Source organism: Aedes albopictus, chromosome 2 (assembly GCF_035046485.1).
Source record: "Aedes albopictus strain Foshan chromosome 2, AalbF5, whole genome shotgun sequence".
In the NCBI taxonomy this organism is placed as follows: domain Eukaryota; kingdom Metazoa; phylum Arthropoda; class Insecta; order Diptera; family Culicidae; genus Aedes; species Aedes albopictus.
In genome coordinates, this window is record NC_085137.1 from 31646165 (window position 1) to 31670171 (window position 24007).

At 41.9% G+C, this 24007-nt stretch overlaps 1 protein-coding gene across 1 annotated transcript in view; it reads left to right on the top strand.

Moving 5' to 3' along the window:
* Positions 1 to 1010: 1010 nt before the first annotated feature.
* LOC109402145 (dual specificity protein phosphatase 3) overlaps positions 1011 to 24007 on the top strand; it is a 192063-nt gene continuing 169066 nt past the window's right edge. Inside the window, exons 1-2 of the mRNA XM_019674796.3 lie at positions 1011 to 1158; positions 10069 to 10310. The gene's annotated coding sequence lies outside the window, so the exon portion shown is untranslated. The remainder of the gene's footprint in view (positions 1159 to 10068; positions 10311 to 24007) is intronic.

The following is a 24007-nucleotide window of genomic DNA, read 5'->3' on the forward strand; positions in this document are numbered from 1 at the left end:
ACACTGATGTTCATAGCCATGTTTAAGAAAAAACTGAACATAACAGGTTATACTGTGCAGTTGTCACAATTTTTCAAAACTGCGTCCAGAAAGCATCAAGAAGTTGACCAAAACTGAAAACAGTGCTGTAATGGTTCATTACGCAACGCAAATCAGTGCTGTAATGAACCATTACAGCACTGTTAGCCTTTTCCTGTCAGATTTGCGTGAGGTAAAACAGCCTATTACGATGAGAAATTGCAAAAAAAATATTTCGTTTTATTGTACGAAATCGCTCGTTTGTTTTACAAATGACATTCGTTATTTTCTGCAACGAAAATATTTGTAATGTGCTTAAAATCGTTTTGTAAGAAGTCACTCCGACACAAACAAGAACGCATTTGTATGCATGAAGTGAGCAACTTTGTTTAAAACTAAAACAAAAATTAATTTTGAATCTGAGATCCTTCGGCCCAAACCCGTACGGTAATAAAAAAAAATCCCCTACTGAAGGTGATTTCGGAAACGTATTTATCCCGCTCTCTTCTACAGTAATGTCTCCGAGGAAGCGGATGGAAAAGAATGCGAATATGTTTTCCCAGCTATGTGTGTACAAAAATAACTGTGAATAACAAATTTGATAATTAAATTAACGGTTCACATGACCACACCACGTTACAAGACACTGTGAAATCCCATCATCATATTTACAGCAACCCTCTGGCCATATAGGGTGGGAGGGATGCCTTCTGACCTTGTCTCTCGCCCTACAGCAACAGCCCCTCCGACACGAGAGCAGATCGTCGACTTCATCTCCCGGTTCGATACCGCACACAGCAGGTTTTGCTGATGATGACAAGCGGATATCTCTCATTCATTCACAACGAGTCCAACAACCGAGTACACCACAACGCGTACGTAGATACCAACGAGCGAGAGCTTTTACGAGAACGCCAACCACCTCCAGGGTGGAAAGTTTGAGCGAAAGCTTCTACCGGTTTTCCACGACGACGACAACGGGTGAGCATTTTTCTTCCGCTTTTCCGAGCATCAGTTCTTCGCAGACTCCAGCGAGTGGCTGGCGCGAAATGACGACGACGACGACGTTTGCTACCGAGAAGAAGCACTTCTAGTGAATCAGAATCGGTCGGTGGTCGCGCGTCGTTCCTGATTGACCGGGTGACTTTTTTTTTCTGTGTGATATTCATTAGTGGGAGGGAAGTGAGGATAAGAGTGAACGAGACGGTTTCGAGAATGATCTGATCAAACATCATCAATCATGGAATGCGTTAGAGATGAAATCAAAAAAGAGATTTGTGGAATAGGAAAAAGCAATATTTTCGGTTGATTATTTCATGTGATAGTCTTATTTGACAATTTCATTCGACATTGATTGTGGATGGTGTGCCAACCTCGCTCATTGTCATCGATTGTAAACCAAAGCTCTCTTCTAATTTTGGACCACCCTATTGGTTTGATAACTAGAAGATATAGAACCGCGTCTGAAGCGTCATCGTTTGTATAGAACCGCGCTGGTCGCCGCCGGTCGTCGTCGTTGTCGTCGACAGCGAAGGGTGTGTGAAAAAGTTTTATTGCGTCGTAGCGATGCTGTTGAACCATCTTTGGACGCGAGCTGCGAGGAAGAGCGGTGGTGGTGTCTGCAAGTAGGGGAGAAAGCTGCCGGGATCGTTGTTTGATATTGCGCGCCTTTGGATGGTGCTGGCACGGGCCACCTTCCGCTTGGCTCCCAGTCAGTGCACTGTTGTAGCTTCTTGGAATTTCCGGTTTCCTGAAGCTGCGAGAAGCCGTATGCAAATTTCAAGAGGAATTCTTGTGGCGATTATTTTAAATGTCATAGAAGTGGAATCAGCGACGGTGCAGCGTCCCACACAACTTTGCATACATTCAAGTGCAACGTAGTTTGTGTTCCGCTTTGAAGTGACAACGCTCTGAAGCCAGTCTTGCGGACGAGCTGTCGTGTAAGAGTGGGAAACCGGAAAACTGCAGCGGATGCGGCTAATGGATCCTTAAAATGATCAGGAAATGTGCAAGGAAGACACAACCATCGTGAGGAGATTACATCATTAATGAGGCTGACTCTTCGAATTGTTTTTAATGTTTTAGCATTTCAAATGCTCCCTTTTTCAACACCAAACTATGAAATATAATCAAGTGATAATCACGAGAAATTGTTTAGAAATTCATTTTTCTTTCTACATTTCTTCTTTGTTTACCTCCATTTTGATTAAATGAGCTTGTTTACTTTTTTATTGTTTTTTGTCGTTCCTTCTTATATTTCATATAACCATTTCTCAATCTCGTAGTACTTCTACTTTTTCTTCTCATTTTCTTTTATTCATTCTCCTTGTGCACTTGTGTGTCTTTTCTTTATTTTCTTTATTTGCACATTCTTTACACCTGCTTTCTTATCTTCGCACATCATTTTTCATCTTGTATTTTTCAGTTTTTTATTCAATTATCGTTTAGGGCTCAACAAGAAAAGGGACTATTTCTATCATACCACTGAATTTGTTTGCAGGAATCCTTCCTGCAATTCCATCAAGAAATTTCTCCTGAATTCTCACCTGAAATTTATTCAGGAACTTCCCATGAAGTTCATGCAGAAATTAACCTAAAATACCTCCAGGAATTTTCTGAATTTCCTTAAAATTCCTTCAGAAAAATGTCATAAAACTCACTCAAAAACTCCTCGCGGATATTCTCCTGATATTACTCCTATATTGTCTCATAACTTTTGTAATTCACCCTGAAATTCCTCCTAGAATTCATCCTGGGATTTCTGCTAGAATTTCTCCTAGAAATTCTCTAAGATATCCTCCAAGAATTCTTCTGAAATTCCAAAAAGATTTCTTCCTGGAATTTTTCCAGAAAATCATCCAGGAATTCCTCCTGGAAGTCCTCTCCGAATTCGTACTTGAATTTCTCTTGGAGTTCCTCCTGGAATTCTTCCTGGAGCTCCTCCTGAAGTTCCTATTGGAATTCTTCCTCCAATTCCTCCTTAAATTCCTCATAGACATCCTCCTAGAATTTCTTCCGGAAATCCTTCAGGAGTTCCTGTTACAATGCCTACAGGAATTCCTCCTTATAATTCTCATGGATTTCCTCCAAAAATCCCTTCTGGAATTACTCCTGGAATTCTATCAGGAGCTCTTCTTAAAATTTCTACTAGAACTCCTTCTGACATTTTTCCTGAAATATCCTCTGGGATTCCTCCTGAAATACCTCTTGGGATTCCTCCTAGAGTTCTTCCTAGAATTCCTATTGGAATGCCTCTTGATATTCTTCCTGTTCCTTCTCTTGCATTCCTCTCAGAATTCCTCTTGGAATTTCTCTGGAAATTCTTCTTGAAATTCCTCATGGAATTCCCCTTTTAGTTCCTCATGGAATTCTTCCTGTACTTCCTATTGCATTCCTCTTGGGATTTCTCCTGGAATTCCTCTTGGGATTCCTCTTGAAATTTCTCTTGGAATTCCCCTTGAAACTCCTCGTGGAATTCCTCATGGAATTCCTTTTAAAATTCCTCTTGAAATTCCTCTTGGAATTCCTCCTGGATTTCCTCTTGAAATTCCTCCTGTACTTCCTCTTGGAATTCCTCCTGGAATTTCTTTTGGAATTCCTCTTAAGAGTTCCTCTTTTAATTCCTCTTGGAATTCCTATTGTACTTCCAGCAGGAATTTCTGTTGGAATTCTTCCTGAAATTCTTCTTGGAATTCCTCCACGAATTCCATTTGAAATTCCTGCAGGAAATCCTCTTGGAATTCCTTCAGCAATACCACTTGGAATTCCTCCAGGAATTCTTCATGAAATTCTTCTTGGAATTCCTCTTGGAAGTCATCCTGAAATCCCTTCTGGAATTTCTCCTGGAATTCCTCTTGGCATTCCAAGAATTCTTCTTGCAACTCGTTCTGAAATTCGTCCTGGAATTCCTGCTGGAAATCCTCCTGGTTTCTCTAAGAATTTCTCTTGAAATTCCTCCTGGAATACCTCTTGAAATTCCCAATGCAATTTTTCTTGGAATTCCTCATGAAATTTCTCTTGGAATTCCTCCTGGAACTCCTCTTAGGATTCCTCCTGGAATTTCAATTAGAATTCTCCCTAGAATACCTCCTGAACTTTCTCCTGGTTACTCTTAGAATTTCTCTTGGAATTCCTCCTGGGATACCTCTTGGAGTTCATCCTGGAATTCCTCTTGGAATTCCTCTGGGAAATTCTTTTGGGTTTCCTCTTGGTATTCCTACTGGAGTTCGCCTGGCATTCCTCTTGGAATGCCTTCTAGAATTCCCCTGGGAATTCTTAATGGCATTCCACTTGGACTTCCTCTTGGAGTTTCTCTTGGAGTTTTTCTAGGAATTGTTTCAGGAATTTCCTTGGAATTTTTACTGCCATTCGACTTGGAATTCCTCTTGAAATTCGTCTTGGACTACCTCTTGGAATTCATCTTGGAAATCCTTCTAGAAGAATACCTCTTGAAAATACTCATGTAATTCCAGTTAGAATTCCTCCTGGAATTCATCTTGGAATTCCTCCAGGAATCCTTCTAGGCATTCCCCCTGGAACTCCTCTTGGAATTCCTGCTTTAAATCCTCTTTGAAATTCTCCTGAAGTGCCGCTCAACATTTCTCCTAAAATTCCTTCAGGAAGTTTTCCTGAAACTTCTCCTGAAATTCCTCCAGGAGTTTCTACTGAAATTCCCCCAGGAGTTTCTCTTGAAGTTCCTCCAGGAGATTCTTCTGAAAATCCTCCAGAAATTACTCAAGAAAGTATATTCAGCAATCTCCTGTAGAATTTCTCAATAAATTCCTCCTGATATTCTTCCAGAAATTTCTCCTACAATTCTTCTAGGAAATTGTGCTGAAATTCCGTCAGGAAATCCTGAAATTTCTCAAGCAACCACTTCTGCATTTCCATCAATTTTTTCCCTGACATTCCGTCGCGGGTTTCCTTTGAAATTCCTCCTGATTTTTTTCCCTGAAATTCTCATCTTAAATTTCTTCATACTTGCCTTGAAGTTTATGCAGGAATTAAGCCTTGAATTCCTTCAAAATTTTCTGAATTTCCTGAAATTCTTTCAAACACATCTCTTAAAATTCAATATGAAACTTTTCCTGGAAATACTTTGGGTGTTTCTCCGGAATTTCCTCACAAAATTCCTTCTGTAATTCACACTGTATTTCCTGCTGGAATTCTTTCTGGAGTTCCTTCTGTGATTTATTCTGCGATACATCCTGGAAATCGTCCTGAAAATTCTCCAAAACAGCCTCCAGCAATTCGTTCCACAATTCCTCCTGAAATTTTGCCCAGAAATCCTCCAGAGGAATTTTCCTAGGAAATCTTCCTGGAAGTCCTCCTAGGAGTCCTAGGAGTCCTCTAGGAGTTCCTACTGTTATTTTTCCTGTTATTCTTCCTAGAACTCCTCCTGGTATTCCAAGAATTCCTCCTGAAATTTCTCCAGGAATTCATCCTGGAAATGCTCCTGGAATTCATCTTTGAATTCCAGCTGGAGTTCCTCCTGGAATTCTTCCTAGAGCACCTCCTGAAATTTCTACTGGAATTTCTCCTGGTATTCATTCAAGAATTTCTATTGAAAATCCTTCTGGAATTACTTTTAAAATTTCTCCTGAAATTCCTCTTGGAATTCCTCCTTTTCAAATTCCTCCCGGATTCCTAATGGAATTTTTACTAGAATTCATCCTGAATTCCTCTTGGAATTCCTCCAAAAATCCTCCTTGGAATTACTCCAAGAATTGTCTTTGAAATTCATCCTAGAAATCCTCTTGGAATTCTTCCAGAAATCCTCTTGAAATTCCTCTTGGAGCTTCACCTGGAAATCCTCTTGGAATTCATCCTGGAATTCCCCTTGGAATTCCTCTTGGAATACCTACTAGATATCCTCTTGGGATTCCTCTTGGAATTCCTACAGGATTATTCTAGAAATTCCTCTTGAAATTCCTCATGGAATCCCTTCTGGAATTTCTCTTGGAATGCCTCCTGGAATTCCTCTTGGAATGCCACCTGGAAATCCTTTTGGAATTCCTCCTGTAACTCCTCTTGGAATTCTTTGAATTCCTCTTGAAATTTCCTCCAGCAATTCCTCTTGGAATTCTTCCAGAAATTCCTCCAAGAATTCCTCTTGGAATTCTTCCTAGAATTTTTCTTGTAAATCCTTCTAGAATGCCTCTTGAAATTCCTCTTGGAATTCTTCCTAAAATTCCTCTTGTAATTCCTCCTCTCCTGGAATTCCTTTTGGAATTCCTCCTCTCCTGGAATTCCTTTTGGAATTCCTCCTGGAATTCCTCTTGGAATTCCTCCTGGAATTCCTCCTGGAAGTCCTCCTGGAATTCCTCCTGGAAGTCCTCCTGAAATTCCTCCTGGAATTCCTCCTGAAATTCCTCCTGAAATTCCTCCTGGAATTCCTCCTGGAATTCCTCCTGGAATTCCTCCTGGAATTCCTCCTGGAATTCCTCCTGGAATTCCTCCTGGAATCCCTCCTGGAATTCCTCCTGGAATTCCTCCTGGAATTCCTCCTGGAATTCTTCCTGGAATTCCTCCTGGAATTCTTCCTGGAATTCCTCCTGGAATTCCTCCTGGAATTCCTCCTGGAATTCCTCCTGGAATTCCTCCTGGAATTCCTCCTGGAATTCCTCCTGGAATTCCTCCTGGAATTCCTCCTGGAATTCCTCCTGGAATTCCTCCTGGAATTCCTCCTGGAATTCCTCCTGGAATTCCTCCTGGAATTCCTCCTGGAATTCCTCCTGGAATTCCTCCTGGAATTCCTCCTGGAATTCCTCCTGGAATTCCTCCTGGAATTCCTCCTGGAATTCCTCCTGGAATTCCTCCTGGAATTCCTCCTGGAATTCCTCCTGGAATTCCTCCTGGAATTCCTCCTGGAATTCCTCCTGGAATTTCTCCTGGAATTCCTCCTGGAATTCCTCCTGGAATTCCTCCTGGAATTTCTCCTGGAATTCCTCCTGGAATTTCTCCTGGAATTCCTCCTGGAATTCTTCCTGGAATTCCTCCTGGAATTCCTCTTTGAATTCCCCCTAGAATTCCTCCTGGAATTCCTCTTTGAATTCCTCCTGGAATTTCTCTTGGAATTTCTCCTGGAATTTCTCTTAGAATTCCATCTGGCATTTCTCTAGAAATTCCTTCTGGAATTTCCCTTGGAATTCCTGCTGGAATTCCTCTTTGAATTCTTCCTGGAATTCCTCTTTAAGTTCCTCCTAGAATTTCTCTTGGAATTCCTTCTTGAATTTCTCTTGAAATTTGTCCTGGAATTTCTCTTGAGATTCCTTGTGGAGATTCTCTTGGAATTCATCCTGAAATTCCTCCTGAAATTTCTTCTTTATTTCTTCTTGGAATTCCTCCTGAAATTCCTTCTGGAATTGCTCCCGAAATTCCGTCTGAAATTCATTTGTCCTAGAATTCCTTCCGAAATTCCTGAGGAACTTTATTTTGAAATTCCTCCTGGAATTTCACTTGGGATTCCTTCTCTTGAAATTTGTCTTTGAATTTCTTCGGGAATTCCTCCTGCAATTTCTCCTGGAATTCCTCTCGGTATTCCGTCTGGAGTTTGTCCTAGAATTTGTCATGAAATCTCTTCTAAAATTTCTCATGCATTTTATACTGAAATTTTGAGAAAATAATCACCTCTGGAATTCCTCCTGGAATTGATTCTGGGATTCTTCCTAGAATTCTTCCTGGAATTCCTTCTTGAATTCTTCCTGGATTTTTATCTGCACCACCTCCTTCTTTCTGGAACACTTCCTGGACTTCCTCCAGGAATTCCTCCAGGGATTCTCCTTTCTTTCTTCCAGGAATTCCTCCAAGAATTCCTTCTGAATTTCTTTTATAATTCCTCCAGAAATTCCTTTGGATTTCCTCCTAGAATTCCGTAGGAATTCCTCCTAAAATCATTCCTTGAATTTCTCTTGGAATTCATCCTGGAATTCCTCTTGGAATTCTTTCTGGAATTAATCTTGTTTGTCCTAGAATTTGTAATGAAATCTCTTCTAAAATTTCTCATGCATTTCATACTGGAATTTTGAGAAAATAATTACCTCTGGAATTCCTCCTGGAATTGATTCTGGGATTCTTCCTAGAATTCTTCCTGGAATTCCTTCTTGAATTCCTCCTGGATTTTTATCTGCACCACCTCCTCCTGGACTTCCTCCAGGAATTCCTCCAGGAATTCTCCTTTCATTCTTCCAGGAATTCCTCCAAGAATTCCTTCTGAATTTCTTTTATAATTCCTCCAGAAATTCCTTTGGATTTCCTCCTAGAATTCCGTAGGAATTCCTCCTAAAATCATTCCTTGAATTTCTCTTGGAATTCATCCTGGAATTCCTCTTGGAATTCTTTCTGGAATTAATCTTCCTCTTGGGATTCTTCCTGGAATTCTTCCTGGAATTCCTCCTGGAATTTCTCTTGGAATTCCTCCTGAAATGTTTCTTGGAATTCCTCCTGGATTTTTCCTGGAATCCTTTCCGGAAATCCTCTTGAAATTCATCTTGGAATTCCTTCTCGAATTTCTCCTGAAATTCCCTCTAGACATCCTCCTGGAATTTCTGCCGGAAAACTTTCCCCGAATTTCTCCTGAAAGGCCTCTTAGAATTCATCTTTGAATTCCTTCTGGAAGTCCTCCTCAAACTCCTGCTGGAATTCCTCCTAGATAATCCTAAAAATCCTTCTGAAATTCCTCCTGAAATTCCTTCTGGAATTCCTCCTGGAATTCCTTCTGGAATTCCATTTGGAAATGGTTCTGGAATTTCCCCCACAACATCCTTCCAGGATTAATTTTGTAAATCCTTGTGGGATACATTCTGGAATTGGAATTCGTTTTAGAATTCCTCTTGAAATTTTAACTGGAGTTTCTCCATAATTTCTTTTAAAAATCCATTTTTTTTCTAGTAATCTTTCATAGATTATTCTCATAGGTCCTTGTGGAATTACTCCTGAAATTCATCATCAAACTCCTTCTGTAATGAAACGTGGAATTTATCTTGAAATTACATCTTGAATTCCGCCTGCTATGCATCTTGAAATTTGCCCCGGAGTGCCTTGTGAAATTACCCTAAAATATCTCATGGAGATCATCTTAAAAATAGCTGTTCGAATTTCTTCAGGACTTCCTCCAGGAGTTTCTTCAGAAGTTCCACAATACTTGCAGAAATTTCTTTACAATTTGTCTTGTGTTTTTATCACCGAAATTTCTTCCATTAATTCTATAGGAAATCGATCAAAACACCACCAGTCTATATTACCCAAGAAGGAATTCTAGGAGAAAGGAATTCCAGACGGAAGTTCAGGAGCAATTTCAGAAGGAATTTCAGGAGGAATTCCAAGAAGAAATCAAAAATAAATTTCAGGATGAATTCCAAGAGAAACTCCAAAAGGAAACTCAAGAGAAATTCCAAGACGAATTTCAAGAGAAATTTCAAGAGAAATTCCAGCAGGAATTCCAAGAGAAATTCCAAGATGAATTCAAAGAGGAATTCAAAGAGGAATTCAAAGAGGAATTCCAGGAGGAATTCCAAGAGAAATTCCAGAAGGAATTCCTGGCATATTTCGTCTAGTGTTTATGTAGAGTGCACTTTGAACATTTCACCAGAGATTTGTATGATTCAATTGTACGATACAACTTAGCTGAAAGAAACTGAATCACACAGACAATTTGTTTCGTGAGCCGTTTATATTTCTCCTACTTTAAACATGAAATCCCCCCTCCCACTAGCAGACACCATTGATCCTTGGCATCAATTCGTAAAGTGGCTGAAACCATAAGACGTGGACTCCTACAAGTATAGTTAGCTTTATATCGCAGATGAGAGTGTGTTTATGCAAAAACCTAAGTATCACCTAGAGCACGTAGAAGAGACGCGCGAAAAAAAAACTAAAATTTAATTAAAACTACCCCAAGCACACACTTATCTCCACAAGAACATGCTCGAGAGAGGGAAAACGGAAACGGTAAAAATGGAAGTGCAATAGTTTTTAATTGTTCTTTTTTCCTGCTGTTTGCATCTCTTCCAACTACTCTGAATGGGAAAACTTACACGTGCATATCCGTAGAACGATCTGGTGAAATCATCCTGTCTAGAATCATCCGGTGGTGGTGACAATCGGGAAGAAAATTGTATCCCCCGCACGTGGATTCTGTGTATGTGTGCGGGAGTGTAAGTGTCGAAGAGCGAGAGGAAAATCAAACAACGAAAACCTTATCCCAGATTGCGACAATCCCCGGAACGCTGGAGGGCCGAAGCGACGACCGCCGGCGCAGCAGCAGCAGCAGCCGCGAGGAAGGACGAGAAAGTGTACGTATGTTAGATGTAGTCGAATTGGAAGCTGTCCTGTGGTATTTGGGGTCCTTTATGTCACTGTGGGCAAGGGATGGCGAGAATCCAGGGACGAAGGATATTACGAAAACGCATCCGTGTGAGATACTGTCAGTAAAAGTGAATTTCATTGTCAATGTGTTGAACTAGCATTGGGAGATATGTTGTGGGAAAATTTTCCAGGAGAACTATGTGCGTTCATTTGGAAGAGATTCACGTCGTTGGGTTGAATGTCATGAGTGAAACTAAAGAAAATTGCGGGGCTGTTGTTCAACACTTTGAGTTTTTAAGACATGGTCATGTAACTAAATAACAAAAACACTTTATTCACCCTGCACAACATTAACATCATCAATTGTTGCCTTGAGTAGTTTACTAAGTAAATCCCTTCATCCCGACGGAGTCGGAGGCGTCGCAACTTCGGTAATGCACACGGAGACGTCCTCACGATTGCAGTTGTTGGTAATGACGTCGAAGATCAGTCCGGGACCGCACTGCTGCGGGAAACCCACGCCATCGATGCAAATGTAGAAACCCTGACAATTCTCCGGATCTGGTACCTGAGTCATTCCGACCGTTCCGAAACATGGAGGGTATTGTTGTGCCCGAGCGCCACCATTGTAGGCTACGAGCAGCAGGAATGCCAATAGCCAAATGCCTGAAAATGGTTCACATTTGTAAAGCTACTTCAACCATTGATCTTGTTCAGTCCAAACACCACAAACCTTTCATCTTGAATCGTCACACTTTGTGTCACCCGAGCAGAACCGTTATCACTACTAGAAGATGTGGTTGGCCCAAACAGTACTTTTATAAACGGGTGATTGCGAATGTGTCCCATCAATCACTGTTGATGCATCCCAAAAGGGTACCGATGGGCTGTCTTTTTCGGTTTTGTTGATAACGAACATCCGCTTATCTATCTGCCCTGGTGTGTTGTTACACTTTATCGGACTCCCTACCCAGCTCTCGGTGGGAGATTTCCAGTTGAGTTCCCGAGTCCGTGGCTGAAACATTCGGCAGTTCGTTATTCATCGATGGGAAATTCCTGCAATTTCATGAAAGTTTTGAACTGAAATAGCTTTGCTTGACCATTCTTCAAAATTAAATGATGAAATTCATGAAGCTCTTAAAAGTACTTTATAACTAATATAAATATGTGCATAAGCCAACCGTTAACTTATCGCATCGTAAAATACTCTCTACTTTAAAATACTGGAAAGAATCTTCCAACTAACCGCTTTTTTCTCGCTGTTAACTATATGCGCCGAACAATGCACTCTTGGTAAAGAATCTTCCGAAACTAGTCACGTACATGCTCACTGTCTACTTACTTCGTACTCCCGGCAAAGACTCTCTCGAAACTAGTGACGCACACTATTTATTATCCGTGCAGTTGAAACACGGAATTTTCGACTAGCGAAAATACATTTTTCTCTAAATCTATGCGTCGGACCTAACTTCGGAAGAGGCGCGCTACTTCCAAAATTAGGTCCGACGCATGGATTTGAAGTAAAATCTATCTTCGTTAACCGAAAGCTCTGATTTCCAACTAAATTGATAATATATTCTGTACCAAACAATGCATTCTTAGAAAACAATCTTCCTAGATTAGCCTTCATCCAGCCAACGTACATTTTTCAGTTTCAGAAAAGCCCAAGGTGCCACCTAGCGAATCATAGACTCAATTGGCAGACAGTTTTCAGCTTTCTGAAGCACGTTGTTGAAGACGGCCTCATGCTATCTTATCAGGATTCCGAAATATAGAAGTTTGAACATTTGTGACCCTGGTGTCACCTAGCGGACGATTTACAAAGCAAAGACGCCATTCCCAGATAGTTCTTAGCCTGCTGAACAACTTTGCTGAAAACGGTATGCTTGTAGCTCTTAAGGGTATCGAGATATACGTATTTGAATTTTTCAGACACAAGGCTCCACCTAGCGGATAAATCCCAAACCAAAGACTTTACTATCAGATAGTTCTGAGCTTGCTGAAGAACGTTGCCGAAGACAGCATCATTCTATCTTGTCAGGTTTCTGAGATATGAGGGTTTGCACATTTTTGACACTGGTGCCGCCTAGTGGCCGAATCACGAACCAAAGTCGCCGTTGCCAGTTAGTTGCTGCTAAACCTGCTGAACCGAAGACACCAAAATTGGCCACATACTTTGCACAACGTATATCTCAAGACACCGAAGACACTATTCTTCTGCCTCATCGGGATCTTGAGATATACGTTGTGCAAAGTATGTGGCCAATTCTGGTACCCCAAAAGAATTTTTCTCCGAGTGGAGCGGATCTGGTGTGATGGTTAGAACACTTGACTATCACGCCGAAGACCTGGGATCGAATCCCACTCCCGACAAACTCACAAAATGTGAGTTCTTCCTTCGGAAGGGAAGTAAAGCGTGGGTCCCGAGATGAACTAGCCTAGGGCTAAAAATCTCGTTAATACAGAAAAAAAAAAAAATTTCTCCGAAAAAAATCAACAAATTTCGAAACTTATTTCAACAAAGTCTGCTGTGTCGGTAGATTCGCCAGCATGATGAGTCTTACCTGTCTGTAGCTTTCAGCCTTTGAAGACAGTGGCCACAGTGTTTATCAGGTATCAGTAGGTCGTCTCCAGAGGCAAATTCTCCTGTATTTGGGAAATTTGTGCCATCCCCATGAACACGAGCCTATTCATCATTTACCTGACGGAGAAGGAAAGGACAGGTAAGGGAATAGGATCGCCATACACGCAAAAGCGTACCACAATGGGTTCACATAGCGTCCTGAAAAGGACACTAATAACGCATAAGCGTACCACATACCACAATGGATTCAAACAGCGCCCTGAGAAGGGCACACAAGCAACATTTTGATAGTCAATTAGTCTTGTAGTGGTTTATAGAACCGGGGGTGGAAGCTCAGGTAAAATATTATCTCCTGGGCGCCCATTAAAAACACCACCCCCGGCGAAGACTGGCGCTCGAGCCTAGCTATTTAGCACTGTAGTTGGAGGAAATGCCAATGCAGAACCCGTAGCTTCCGGGAAGGTAAGCCCAGCTCCCTGGGTTAGTGGGTTGGTGTCAGGCCCTGCGAGCCAGCCGTAAAAAAGACTAGCACCGGAAAATCAACAAGAGAAGAATGCGAACCGATACCAATGGCGACGACCACAGCGACGAAAAGGGACTTGCGATTGGAAGCTCGGTACGTGGAACTGCAGATCTCTCAACTTCATCGGGAGCACCCGCATACTCGCCGATATACTGAAGGACCGCGGGTTCGGAATCGTAGCGCTGCAGGAGGTGTGTTGGACAGGATCTATGGTGCGAACGTTTAGAGGTAATCATACCATCTACCAGAGTTGCGGCAACACACGTGAGCTGGGAACAGCTTTTATAGTGATGGGCGACATGCAGAGGCGCGTGATCGGTTGGTGGCCGATCGACGAAAGAATGTGCAGGTTGAGGATCAAGGGCCGATTCTTCAACATTAGCATAATAAACGTGCACAGCCCTCACTCCGGAAGCACTGATGATGACAAAGACGCATTTTACGCGCAGCTCGAACGCGAGTACGACCGCTGCCCAAACCACGACGTCAAGATCATCATAGGGGATCTAAACGCTCAGGTAGGCCAGGAGGAGGAATTCAGACCGACGATTGGAAAGTTCAGCGCCCACCAGCTGACGAACGAAAATGGCCTACGCCTCATCGATTTCGCCGCCTCCAAGAACATGGCCATTCGTAGCACCTTCTTCCAGCACAGCCTCCCGTATCGTTACACCTGGAGATCACCACAACAAACGGAATCGCAAATCGACCACGTTCTGATTGATGGACGGCACTTCTCCGACATTATCGACGTCAGGACCTATCGTGGCGCTAATATCGACTCCGATCACTACCTGGTGATGGTTAAACTGCGCCCAAAACTCTCCGTTATTAACAACGTACATTACCGGCGGCCGCCCCGGTACGATCTAGAGCGACTGAAGCAACCGAATGTCGCCACCGCATACGCGCAGAATCTCGAGGCAGCGTTGCCGGACGAGGGTGTGCTCGATGTGGCCCCTCTAGAGGACTGCTGGAGTACAATCAAAGCAGCCATCAACAACGCAGCTGAGAGCACTATCGGGTACGTAGAACGGAGTCGACGAAACGATTGGTTCGACGAGGAGTGCAGAGCGGTTCTGGAGGAGAAGGATGCAGCGCGGGCGGTAATGCTGCAGCATGGAACCCGACAGAATGTGGAGCGATACAGACAGAAGCGGAAGCAGCAGACCCGTCTCTTCCGGGAGAAAAAGCGCCGCCTGGAAGAAGCGGAGTGCGAGGAAATGGAACTGCTGTGCCGTTCACAGGAAACACGCAAGTTCTACCAGAAGCTCAACGCATCCCGCAAAGGCTACGTGCCGCAAGCCGAAATCTGCAGGGATAAGGACGGGAGCCTCCTGACGGACAAACGTGAGGTGATCGAAAGGTGGAAGCAGCACTTCGACGAGCACCTGAATGGCGAAGAGAATGTAGGCACGGAGGACCAAGGCAGCGGAGGAAATGACTATGTTGGTGCAGCAGAGGACGGGAACGAACCAACTCCCACGCTCTGTGAAGTTAAGGATGCCATCCACCAGCTCAAAAACAACAAAGCGGCTGGTAAGGACGGTATCGCAGCGGAACTCATCAAGATGGGCCCGGAAAAGTTGGCCACCTGTCTGCACCAGTTAGTAGTCAAGATCTGGGAAACCGAACAGCTACCGGAGGAGTGGAAGGAAGGGATAATCTGTCCCATCCACAAGAAAGGCGACAAGTTAATGTGTGAGAACTTTCGAGCGATCACCATTTTGAATGCCGCCTACAAAGTGCTATCCCAGATCATCTTCCGTCGTCTTTCACCTAAAGTAAATGAGTTCGTGGGAAGTTACCAAGCCGGTTTCATCGACGGCCGGTCGACAACGGACCAGATCTTCACCGTACGGCAAATCCTCCAGAAATGCCGTGAATACCAGGTCCCAACGCATCACCTGTTCATCGACTTCAAAGCGGCATACGACAGTATCGACCGCACAGAGCTATGGAAAGTTATGGACGAGAACAGCTTTCCCGGGAAGCTGACTAGACTGATAAGAGCAACGATGGACGGTGTGCAGAACAGCGTAAGGATTTCGGGTGAACTATCCAGTTCATTCGAATCTCGACGGGGACTACGACAAGGTGATGGACTTTCCTGCCTACTATTCAACATCGCCCTGGAAGGTGTTATGCGACGAGCCGGGCTCAACAGCCGGGGTACGATCTTCACGAAATCCAGCCAATTTGTATGTTTTGCGGATGACATGGATATTATTGCTAGGACATTTGGAACGGTGTCAGAACAGTACACCCGCCTGAAACGTGAAGCAGCAAAGGTCGGACTGGTGGTGAATGCGGCTAAGACAAAGTACATGCTGGTAGGTGGGACTGAGCGAGACAGGACAAGCCTTGGCAGCAATGTTACGATAGACGGGGACACTTTCGAGGTGGTAGAAGAATTCGTCTACCTCGGTTCCTTGCTAACGGCTGACAATAACGTGAGCCGTGAAATACGAAGGCGCATCATCAGTGGAAGTCGTGCCTATTATGGGCTCCAGAAGAAACTGCGGTCAAAAAAGATTCACCCCCGCACCAAATGTACCATGTACAAGACGTTAATAAGACCGGTGGTTCTCTACGGGCACGAGACGTGGACGATGCTCGAGGAGGACCTGCAAGCACTCGGAGTTTTCGAGCGACGGGTGCTAAGGACGATCTTCGGCGGCGTGCAGGAGAACGGTGTGTGGCGGAGAAGGATGAACCACGAGCTCGCTGCACTTTATGGCGAACCCAGCATCCAGAAGGTAGCCAAAGCCGGAAGGATACGGTGGGCAGGGCATGTTGCAAGAATGCCGGACAACAACCCTGCAAAGTTGGTGTTTGCTAACCATCCGGTTGGTACAAGAAGGCGTGGAGCGCAGAGAGCACGATGGGCGGACCAGGTGGAGCGTGATCTGGCGAGTGTTGGGCGTGACCGAGGTTGGAGAGCTGCAGCTGCAAATCGAGTATTATGGCGGCAAATTGTTGATTCAGTATTATCATGAATTTGATGTTAACTAAATAAATGAATGGTTTATAGAACCGTCATAAAACCTAATACCTTTCATTCTGGTTTTATGGTAGTTCTAAGAATCTGTTCTGGTCTATTTGACTGAAAAATGTTACTTGGGCACTGTGATAACGCATAAAGCGTAAAGAGAGCCTATAGCACTTTACCACAGCGGGTCAACAACAACAGAACGTCCTGAAGATTCAGGTTTCTGAAGTCAGTTTCACTTAATAAGTGTTTACCGAGTACTCGGAAACGCAATTGCGCAAAAACTGGACAGTTACATATTAAATGATATGAAGTTCCATAATCGGTTTCACAGCTATCACAGGCAAATGAATCAGCTTGCTGAATATTCGCCATGTGATAGCTGAGTCGGCAGTGGCCATTCAATGCTTTGACCAGAATGCTGCAATTCTGCTTTGATAGATTTGTAAGATACTTCGCCACCCCTAGAGATGGCTCAGTACAATACAATTTGGTTTGACGACATGACTCCAAACTATTCCAGTATCGTCTGTGTTGAGTAGCAGCCCAGATGTGAATCTGAAGCTTTACCCAACACATCGATATCGGAATAGCTGACTCAGGGCCAATGAAGCCATGTGATGCTCCAGTGCGAGCTAACTCATCAGCCAATTCATTTCCAGCGATAGAAGAATGTCCAGGTAACCCATACAAGGTGAACAGCGTTTGCTGAATTCAGCTCCTCGATTTGAGTTCGACAAGCGATAACTATCTTCGACCTAGAGTTGGCCGAAGCAAGTGCTTTAATAGCAGCCTGGCTATCTGAACAGAAGTATATTACTTTGCCCATTACGTGCTTCTAAAGTGCTGATTGTACTCCGCACATAAGAGCAAAGATTTCGGTCTGTAAAACGGTGCAGTGTCTACCAAGTGAATAAGACTGATGCAGCCTTAGCTCAAGAGAATAAACACCAGCACCAGCTCGACCTTCGAGAAGGGAGCCGTCAGTGTAACATACGATGCCGTCTGAAATACTTCTCTCCAGATATCCAGATATCCACTCTTCCCGGGAAGGGAATTTCGTGGAAAATGTCCTATATGGAAAATTACAAGCAATTGTAAGATCACTTGGAGCAAGGACAACTTTGTCCCAATTCACCAAAAGTGGAAACAACGAGGTGTGTGTTGAACTGCGGTTCACAGGAGTTTCCCCTCTAGTACCCATAGACGGTAAGTGCAAGAAAGTGCTTCTAGTTTGAGATGAATGTGTAGTGGGGCAACGTCAAAGAGAACTTCGAGCACTATCGTAGGAGTTGAAGAGAACGCTCTAGATATCGCCATTAAGCACATCCTTTGGAGATGGCCTAATTTTGATTGGACCGTTCTCACTTCGCCCTTTTGCCACCACACAAGACATCCATAAGCCTTCGCTCCTTGGAACTGTTCGTTCAGCTTCTTATACTCACTAGCAACCATAGCCTCTTTTTGTAGCTATCTCTCCAACATATCCCGTTCCTCCATCAATTGACGCTCCTTAAGCTCTCTGTCCTGCTGCAGCTTCTTCTCACGGAATTCCTTTTCCATGTGCCAGTGCTTTTCCGGAATAATACGCTCTATTTCAAGACGTCTCCTCCTCCAAGCCTTTTTCCATGGCTCGTTGCTTGACTTCTAGTTTACGCAATTCCTTGTTCAGGAACGGAAGATTAGTTTGATCCTCCATTGTTCTTCGACTTCGGATTTGGGTTATATATAGACCACTAGTTGATCAACTGAAGTGAAAATTGGAAAATTTTGTATGCACTTTACAAATTGTCTGGGATTGTTTTATCAAGTTTTTTTTCGTAATGATGATGCATACATGAATCAAGATTTATCAAATATTCAGCTGTATTGCCTTGTTGACGATAGTAAATATATCTTATTATGCAAAGCTTGTGTTGGTAGGTTTATCAGCAGTTACCAGTTTGGAAGTACAAAAATAATTCAGTTTTGAGTCAGTTTACTTATCGTATATGTTTTGCGCTTGTATATTTTGTAAAAATTGTGAATCCTGTACTTATTTAATGTTTCCATGCCTTTTAAACTTGAACTTAGAAATGAAGGGGGTAAGGGGTACTGTTTTTTCGTTTCAGAGAGCGAGTATATGCGCTTAAGCCTTAAGCATTAGGGCCGGAGCAGTCGATGTCAATATCACTGTGTCATCCCAGGAAATTGCGCTGATATGGAGTTAGCCACGCCACTCCCACCGATTCAACGTACAAAACTCATTCCCCTAAAAATGAAACGGTTGTTACGGTTTTCCCCGTTTCTTCAATTTTCACATTCGAAAACATGCGTCAATCATGTTATTCATAAGTGGATAACCTGATTGCCGTAAATTTTTGAATTGTCTTCAAACCCATTAGTCTGCACAGTGGGCCTGGTCATTTTAATATTTGTGTCATTTTGCTGCGCTGATATGCTACAAATATTAATGCTGACAAGAAAATATCGGAAGAAATTTCGATATTTCCAGGATGCTTTTTAACACTGGCTGTGCAAGCACTAGAATAGAATAGAGTAGAATAATGATGATGCATACAAGAATCAACCATGGTAATATTCTTCAATATTCTTAAAGAATTGATTTTAAAGATAACACCATTTAGTAATCATCAAAAGATACAGCTAATAGAATAATCGAATGTGGAGGTATCTAATATATTTAAAAAAGCCTGTTCTTCAAGCCGAGAATATGTAATATGAGTTTCGTTTTCATCCACTACGGTGTAACTTGCGTGCAAGCGCAACGCCGCGCCGGGCGTAGCGAAAATCGCAAAAGATTAAATCTCCAGCCATGCCTACAGTCCCACACACCGAGAATTCCATACGGCAGCCGAAAATGATTGATGTTGATAAAACATTATCAAAGATGATGACGCCGGAGACGTGTTTTGATATGGCCCCACGCCCCGACACTTCGCCGCATTGGCTCACACGTGTTTTTCCAATTTTATGAATGGACGTGTAGAAGATACGGCCAAAGTGATGCATCACTGATGCTCATGAATTTGATTTGTATTGTAATGATTAGCTCACCGTTCGTTGAAATGAAGCCGGAGTTGCCAATTAGTGTTTGGCTTTCTGAACTTCAATGCAAATTTTCCATGGAAAACCACTTGAATTCGTAAATTTTGTTTCAAGGCTGGCGGGTACTTCAGACTGCGAAAAATTTACTCAATTCAATCCACCGTTCCACCCCGCCAAAGGGAAGCACATCAAGCAAATGAACTATGAAAAGCAATAGAGTCGATCATTACCGCGGACAACGAAACTGGAAACTTTTCCTCCAAACTACACCATCATCAACAACAGCAGCATCTCAATGGCTTTTCCGCCTCAACTCTACTTGACCGACCGCCTTTTACGAATTCCACGTCGAGAAAATAAATTTCTCTCCTTTACTTTCGTTAATTTCCACGTTCTATGTTCGAACTGCTCCCCACCATTACGGAGCTTTTGCTTTTTTCTCTCTGCAGAGGTACTTGGACGTTGGCGTCCAGTAGCGACAACCCAGATCCCGGGCTTGTTTTCTTTTCGGAACTGAATGAGATTAGGGTGAGTCAAGAAACAGAAAAGTTGTAAGAGAGTTTCGGTGTTTTGAGAAAAATGTTGAATATTTAATGCTGTCTGAATTCTATCATCTTTTAGGACAATCACACTCCACAACGTAAGATTGTGATAACTTGAATAGGACAGGACAAAGTCCGTGCGCCATGTGTGCTCATTTTTGTCCAACCTTTGGAATGCGAATTCCAGGCACTAAATTCGGATTTGCTCATCGATGTTTTATCGTTGCCATCAATTTTGGTTTTACGTTTACAATAATTGATCATTTGCAAGCAGAAACGTACGCAACCGTATAAATTTCTGTGTTTCGCAAATAGCAAACATTTTCAAGATAATATCCTTATCTTCCAACGGCACGCGTCAGCGCCTTTATGATTCACTGGAAGAAGGCCTAAGTGGGTGAAAGTACCTTATGGGAGATTGGACTGAATACGATCTCTTCGTTTAGTTTTAAAAATGTTTTATCTGTTCTACATCAAATTGTGTCTGTTAGCAAAAATACTGACACTGGCACAGTCTTGTGACACGCACAATTGAAAGTTGCATAAAAGCTCCTTATATCCAGTGGTGTCTCGAGGTTCCTTCAAGTTACTGACTAAGTAACCGGAACTTGAGATCAAGCAAATTTTTTTTGCAAACTACTAGTACGAGCGCTCACGTAAAAATAAGAAAAACAACCTTTTTTTACTAGTGGTTCCATACATGTAACAAAATGGCATCTCAGTGAAATTGGGAATCGTTTCTACCCTACTGAATATAATAAAACCTTATGTGATTATTTTCGGTAGTTTGCGCCCTCCTGGACCGTACACAGAGAGAGCAATAACGAAGGGTACTTAACGGATTACACTCATTTAAGGAGGATATTCTGCTTAGAGAGTTCGAAAAGTCGGTACAAGATCGCATCTATAATTACTCCCAAGGTTTTGCGCCCTCATATACGTTAAAAGTACCGTGATATTGGACATTTATCTTCCGCTCTCTTAAATATAGGGAACCGGCTACGAAGTTTTTCATTTTTACACACTCGCGAATTTTTGAAAAATGGCCCTTTTGAATTTTGCAATCTTTATTGTCCCCGTAGGTGTAAAAAAACATCATTATGGAATAGGGAATTTGTTTTTTTTTCACTTTCCAAGGTATTGTTGCGTCCAAAGAAAAAAAATCCTACCTTATGTTCAAATTTTGTTTGCGCTCGCATTCCCAATTGTATAAGAAAAAAAACCCAATGAATCAACCTCGCGTTGATGACGCCTTTCTCGTACCTTCGAAAATCCATTTCAACAAAACTCAAGTGATATGTTAATGAATAATACCCTATCATACGTTTTACAAAAATCCATTTCATGTCATCAGAAATCATATCGTTAATATGGTTTTTGATGTTTGAGCCTCAAACTCTTGAGAAAAAGTCGCTATCTTGAATTTTGAGCTGCCATCTCGGACATTCTGGTCAGCATTTTTGGACTCCAGACTTTTTTCCCATACCAGATATACCTATATTACATGGTTATAGAGCCAAAACTTCATTAAACAACCGCCATTTTGAATTTTGAGTCGCCATCTTGAATTTAGGACCGCCATCTTGGATATTCCGGTCACCATTTTTGAAAAGCGGACCGGACATCTTTTACATATCAAATATATTCATATTTCATGATATTAGAGTCTAAACATCCATTAAACAGCCGTCGTCTTGAATTTTAAGACGCCATCTTGGATATTCTGGTTGCCATATTTAAACTCCGGACATCTACCCCATCTTCTATACAAATAAAGATGGAATGGTGTTTGTATGTCACGAAAAGGCTCGGGAATGGGTCAACGGATCTACACCATTCTTTTAATCGTGTAGGGCTCCGACGTGTTCGTTTAAAAAAATAACTGGGAAAATCAATCGGAACGCACCGAAACCGCGAAAGTTTGAAATTTCATTTTGCGAGGCATTTTTCTACAGAGCTGCATATCAAAAAACATAGTAGGAAGGCAAAACGACATTTGCCGGGACAGCTAGTACCAAATATATCCATATTGCATGGTTTAAGAGCCTAAAACACCTTTAAACAGCCGCCATCTTGAACTTAGAGCCGCCATCATGGATTTAGGTCACCATCTTGAAAATTCGTGTTGCCATTTTTAGACTCTGGACATCTTCTCCCTATAAAATATACCAATATTGCATGGTTTTAGGGCCCAAAACTCTATTAAACAGCCGCCATCTTCAATTTGGAAGCGCCATCTTGGGTTTTAGGACGCCATATAGGATATTCTGGTCACCGTTTTTGGACTCCGGCCATCATCCCCATATCAAATAAAGCCATATTGCATGGTTTCAGAGCCTAAATTACCATTAAACAGCCGGCATCTTGAATAATGAGCCACCACTATGAATTTTCAGCCGCCATCTTGGATTTCATACCGCCATCTTGGATATTTTGGTCGTCATTTTTAGACTCCAGACATCTTCCCTATACCAAATTTACCCATGTTGCATGGTTTTAGAGCCTAAAACATCGTTAAACAGCCGCTATCTTGAATTCGGAGCCGCCATCTTGGATTTTAGACCACCATCTTGAATATTCTGGTCATCATTTTTAAACTCCGGACATCTTCCTCATACCAAATATACCCATTTTGCTTGGTTTTAGTGTCTAAAACTCCAATAAACATACGTCATGTTGAATTTTGAACCACCATCTTGTATTTTAGACCACCATCTTGGATATTTTGGTCGCCATTTTTAAACTCCGGACATCAATTATCAAAAAAATCCTTCAGAAATGCTGTAAGCGCCTTTTTTTATGAAAATGAAAGGTTCCTCCAAAAATTTCTGCAAGATTTTTTTCACAAATTCGTTCACAGACTCCTCAAGAATTTCTACAAATATTTCTACAGAAACTCTTCGAGTTTTTTTATTTTCCTAGAGATTCCTTCAAAAATTCTTTATGATATTCCAAACCTGATCAAGGATTCCAAGCATATCTGCTATGGGTTCCTTGAGAAATTTCTACAGGAATTCGGTCTTCAAAAATCTACTAAGGTTTCTAAATGAAACTCATTTGGATACGTCTTTTTCAGAAAAAATCCGAAATTCAGTTTTTTTTTCAGGAATGATGAAAACTGAAAGTTTTTCTCAGAGATTTTTTTTTAATTTGTGTTACAGAACTATAAGAATAAATTCAGAAAGAATTCAAACATTCTTCTTGGGATTCGTATAACAAAATTATCGGAAGTTTCTCCGAGGATTCCTTCAGAATTTACCACAAAAATTTCTTTAGTAATTTTTACAGAGATTCTTTAATAAATTCTTCAAGTGGTTTCTTCAGAACATCTATATCATATTCCTTCAGATATTTCTCCAGGAAGCCTACCAGAGATTTCGTCAAAAATTTCTTTAGAAATGAATGAAAATTCCTACACGAGTGTGTCCAAAAATTTCTTCAGGGTTTCATCCAGAAAATCCTACAGGAATTCGTCCAAAGGTGATTGAATATTTACTTAAAGTGACTCATGCAGAAACTCCCCCAAAGAATTCAGCAGGAGTTCATGCAGAGGTTCTTTCAAGATTTTCTCCAAATATTCTTCCATTACCAGAATTTGTTTTTTTTTTTGCATTACCTCTGGAGATATTTTTGCGTAATTATTCGACTGGATGATTTCTCAATTTTAACTGACTCGCGCAGGGGATCAAAACCGATAGTTTTGTTCTGCCCGACGTTTCGGCACTTTCTCCACGGATTCTCTAAGAAATTGATTTTAAAAATATTTCCTAAGAATTTCTACGGAAATTACTTTAAAGACTTCGCAAGAGCTTTTTTTGGAATACACAGTTCGAAAAAAAAAACCAGTAAAATAATGACGAATCGAATGTAACAAAAGGAACCCGTGATGGAAGTTTTTATGCGATCTTAAAGTTACATTGCAGATATTTGTTAGGAAATATAAAGTAAAATTGAGCTCCAAGCGAGAATCGAACTCAGATCCTTGGGATGTGAGT